At 38.2% G+C, this 4660-nt stretch overlaps 1 long non-coding RNA gene across 1 annotated transcript; it reads left to right on the top strand.

The window, feature by feature from the left end:
* The first annotated feature begins 997 nt into the window (after positions 1 to 997).
* Positions 998 to 4018, top strand: LOC115424547 (uncharacterized). Its single transcript, XR_003936096.1, has 3 exons — positions 998 to 1054; positions 1739 to 1831; positions 3780 to 4018. It is a non-coding gene; the product is annotated as an uncharacterized LOC115424547 (long non-coding RNA).
* Positions 4019 to 4660: the final 642 nt, after the last annotated feature.

Genomic DNA, 4660 nt, shown 5'->3' with positions numbered 1-4660 from the left:
CAAATTTACACAAAGGCAAAGTAAATTTCTCATGTTCTGACTGCAAAGGTAATATGTGGTTTCAAACAACTTAAAAATGCTTGACTTAATACCAAAGTGATTTATTACTTTGATCCAAAGTTCAAAATTAAGTTCTTTCCGAGCGTGTGGTGTCACGCAGTCAAATGTGCGCCAAGTGTGTGACGCATTATCTCCGCGCCCTCTGAAACCCTACTTGTGAATATCATCGGTTTTTTACATATTTTGGTAAGTTTTTCCTTTAGCATATCAAAATTCTACATTCTTTTATGTTATAAAAAAACATAGTTTTGATATCGCATTTATAATTTTAAGAAGTTAGGCATTAATTCAAGGATTCTGCCGTTTAAAACGGCCATGCATTGAGTTGGAAAACTCCAACACCCATAATGCACCGTGTTTTGCCGCCTCTTTCCTCTGTATTCCTTCCCTCTGCAGCCGAAGAGACGCGATTACCGGAGCAGTCAGTTTGGACATAAACAACGTAGGTGAGTTTGTTAAAATAGTATAACTTTTATTCTAGACGACTTGCTGTTTTCTTTGCACTGTGAAAGGTTGTGTGGATAAATGGATATCTTGCTACCGCGTTCTAAATTGGTTTATTTTATGCATTTTATGTCGCTGCGTTAACGATGCTGGCGCTCTCCCCAGACAATAAACCAACCTGATTTAGGTTTCAAATTAGAGCTGCACGATATGTATCTCGTGAAACAAATTTGTGGCACTGCTACCTTTGGTGGCTACGGTTTTGCGGCACTCGGAGCTAATGCTAGTTCGGAGCTATTGCTAGTTCGGAGCTATTGCTAGTTCGGAGCTCTTTTACAACCGCTTAGTTTGGCAGTTGTCAAATTTGTACGTAAACACACCTTTTGCCTCAGGTTAATGAAGAGTTCCACAGGGTTGTGGCCCTCCCTCTCAAGTCCAAGTTTTTTTTGAACAACTTGACCACTACTCCAGCAGACTGTTGACATTGGCAAGATCCAAGAGAGGAACTGCAGGGGACAAAATCTCTCCCATCCTACACACGTTTGATCGGGTAATTAGCTGCTTTAGTCCTGATTCAGTCCTGATTTAACACTGCAGGCATTAAATCTCCATTTCCTTTGACTTTATTTACAGTATAAATTCTGTGAAAAATATTAAATTTATGATTCAAAACACCTTCAACGGTACTTTTGCAGTTTTTTTTTTTTGTTTGTTTTTTTTGCAAATTTCCATAATTTTATTTACATTTTTGCTCAAAAGTTGCCAGTTGTGTCCAATTTACTTTTCATTATCCAAATAGTCACCATTTAATATGTGTCCTAATTGGTTACAAAACTTTAAATTGGCATTAAAAATATTGAACTTGGACATTAAAGTGGCATTAAAATGCCATTTAAAATTATTTCATGCTTTTCAGCATTTTTTTCCTATATTGCTTGAAAATGGTGCATTGCATAATAATGTGGAACAGCAATTTTCCTTTAATTGGACTTACGTGGCAAACTAATTGCCACAGGAGTCTAGGATGGATATCACTGACCCACAGAGACCTCAGCACAATACCATCCATGAGTTTCACTGGAAAAACTTTTTTTTTTTTAAATTTTATTACACTTAAGCACAATTGCATAATGTGAGAAAGAGTTCTTCCCTGTAATCATAATTGACCCCTTGTCCAAGGGTAGTCTTATTGTCAAATTACTGCTTGATATTAATTCTTATATTTATACTTCAGGCCAAAGACATCAATCTGAAGAGAGAATGTCTCCTAAAGGCCCTTATCATTGTTCTTGGGGAGGATACTCGTGATCTTGTCAAGGAGTTTGTGGTATGTAACATTTTTTTCCTCAAAGCCTGCCTCTTGTGTTTTTATGCAACTGTACAGCACTTTGAATTGCCTTATGTATGAATTGTGCTCTATAAATAAATTTGCCTTGCCTTTGCCACAGAATTAGTTCCTATCTGCAATAGTTAAAAGGTATAATTTACTTTTTTTTTTTTTTTCCAAAAACTGGTGGCAGCACTTTTTTCTCACCTAGAAAATTGCATAAGTGATTATTATATTTAAAAAACAAGTTAAAAAATAAAGTTTGTTTCGGAACCCTCCTACCTGCTCTGCTTTTCCGGGTCTGCGTGTGTGCATGGGCCCTGAGGCGCGTGCTCATGCTTTCCTCAGCAAACAGAGCTCCGTTCACCTTCTCTGTTACCGACCTCACTCACTTATTTTTACAGTATCACCCAACAAGGGACCATAGCGGCGCTCAGGGACCGCACTGGCTGCGCTGGCACCATTTCTGGACCAACGTGTGCATGCGCAAAATGCCAAACATGACATGAGGACGTACGACGGCAATTTGTAGCAGGTTGACTCAATGATTGACATTTTGGAGAACCAATCACTTGCGTGATCCAGCTGAAACTAACTTTATTTTTTAACTTATTACTTTAATATAATAATCATTTTTGCACTTTTGTGAGAAAAACAAAGTGTTTCCACCAATTATTGAAAGAAAAAAAATCATCAATTATAGCTTCAACAGAGGAAAACCTGCTTTGAACCTAAAGTTCCAATCAGACATTTAAGACCAGTGGAAAAAGGGAAAAAGTTCTTTGTGCATTGATTGATCTTAACAAGGTTTCAAAGTGAAGATTCAATGTGCAACAACAAATGGGGAGGGGATAAAAACAGAAATAGGCCGTTTTGTATGGCGCTTGAATGAGGGTTAAATGTTACAAAGAAATGTATATACGAGCAGTTGAGGTTTTTTCACACACACTTAAACCACACACACACACACGAACAGATTCAATACAAGCTCCAATAGAACAGACGTGCTAGTGTGTCCTTCTGATCTGCTCGCTCATGACTTGTTTTCTACGAGTGTGTGGCCTCTGTGCAGTGCACTTGACAAAACTTTTGACACTGGGGGTTTCTGAAGGTGCCCATAGAAATGTAAAAAACACTAGAAAGGAAATGACGCTTACTGCTGTGGCCTAAGTGGCGGGCAACTTGTCACTGGCCAGTTAAGTTAAATCTTAATATCCACTCATGCAAAAGCTGGAGCAAACATCACATAATGTCAGACAAAGTAATTGTTGGTGATTCCTTGTATTGATGGTAAGTGTTAGTATTTTAGTCAGAATAGTGTTTTTTTTTTTAAATATCTATTTTGTAGTACTTTAAATTACTGTTTTCATTTTTGTAGTAATAGCATTTCTCCATGTATTCAGTAGGGCTGGGACGATACAGTTTTGTCACGATCTGATTCATATTGCAATGTCCAGGGGCCGATACAGCAAGTTACAATAAAAAGTAATATATGTACCTTAAAATGTGTTAAAAGCAAACAGCTATGTCGAAATTCATAAACCAAATGCCATTTGACATTTATTTAAGTGTTGAGACTGAAAAGTGCATTAACACAAAATGTAACTCAGTGCTGTGGAACTGTTCCTTTAAAAAAAAAAAAACATGAATGCAAAAGTATTGAAAGTATTAATACTTTGAAAAAGCATAAATGTACCCACCTCTGCTTTGTCCCATTTTAAAAAAAAAAAAAAAAAAAAAAAAAAGAGAGAAACACAGGGACACCTAGTGTCCAGGTGGAGGGTGGGGTTGGGAGCAATGACAGCGTGTAACTTTTTCTTTTCTCCAAAGTGTTATTTTTTTCAAAAGCATTGACCCAATGTAAACTTAGGGGTTAAGTTTAAATTCCAACTGGTAGGATACCAATGCATGTCATAAGACTAACACTATTGTTTTCTGCTCTCTATAGGACAGTCGGGAAGACGACCTTCAGGTTGATTTGGAGCAGGTGACCATGGCGGTATTTTCCATTCGACAAGAAGGATGTGTCGAACTTCCTCCGGAGGACATTGGTATCGTTATCGAAGGCGTAACAGTCTTAAATGGACTCAGCTCTGTCCCATCTGCTTGTGCCCTGCTGCTCGGCTTGATCTACATTCTCAATCTTGCCTACCCTAAAAGCCTCCGTTACACTTTCGAGGTTTTCCAGAAAGTTGTTATGGAGCTAGATTCTCAGAAAATGTCCCCAAAAGTTCATACACTCTTAGGAAAACTGCAAAGTGCAGATTAATGGTCATCTTAAGCCTATGTACATATTTTTGCATTCAGTGTTAAAAAATGTTTTATAAAGTTGACAGTGTTTAAAAAGTTTGAGACTAGAAAAGCACTTGGAGAGCGCAGACCTCCGCCAAGGCTGATCAGTGGCCCCCCCCCCCCCGTGGGCCCCCCCACGCCAAGGAGGTTATGTTTTTGCCAGGGTTTGTTTGTTTGTTTGTCTGTCTGTTTGTCTGTCCGTTAGTGTGCAACATAACTCAAAAAGTTATGGACAGATTTTGATGAAATTTTCTGGTCCGTGGGCCCCCCCACCCCCGATCACCACCAAAATTTAATCATTTCTTCCTTATCCCATTTCCAACAAACCCTGAAAATTTCATCCAAATCTGTCCATAACTTTTTGAGTTATGTTGCACACAGACAGACAGACAGACAGACAGTGGCAAAAACATAACCTCCTTGGCGGAGGTAAAAAGAAGCACTTTATAATCCTTCAGAACATAACAGAATAAAAGTTTCCAGTTTTTTTTTTTTTTTGTTTTTTTTTTTTCTTTTTGCTCCCTGCTGGAACTGTGC

The sequence above is a fragment of the Sphaeramia orbicularis genome, chromosome 8 (assembly GCF_902148855.1).
Source record: "Sphaeramia orbicularis chromosome 8, fSphaOr1.1, whole genome shotgun sequence".
Lineage (NCBI taxonomy): Eukaryota > Metazoa > Chordata > Actinopteri > Kurtiformes > Apogonidae > Sphaeramia > Sphaeramia orbicularis.
The sequence above is the reverse complement of the archived record's forward strand: the minus strand, read 5'-3'. Positions and strand labels throughout refer to the sequence as shown.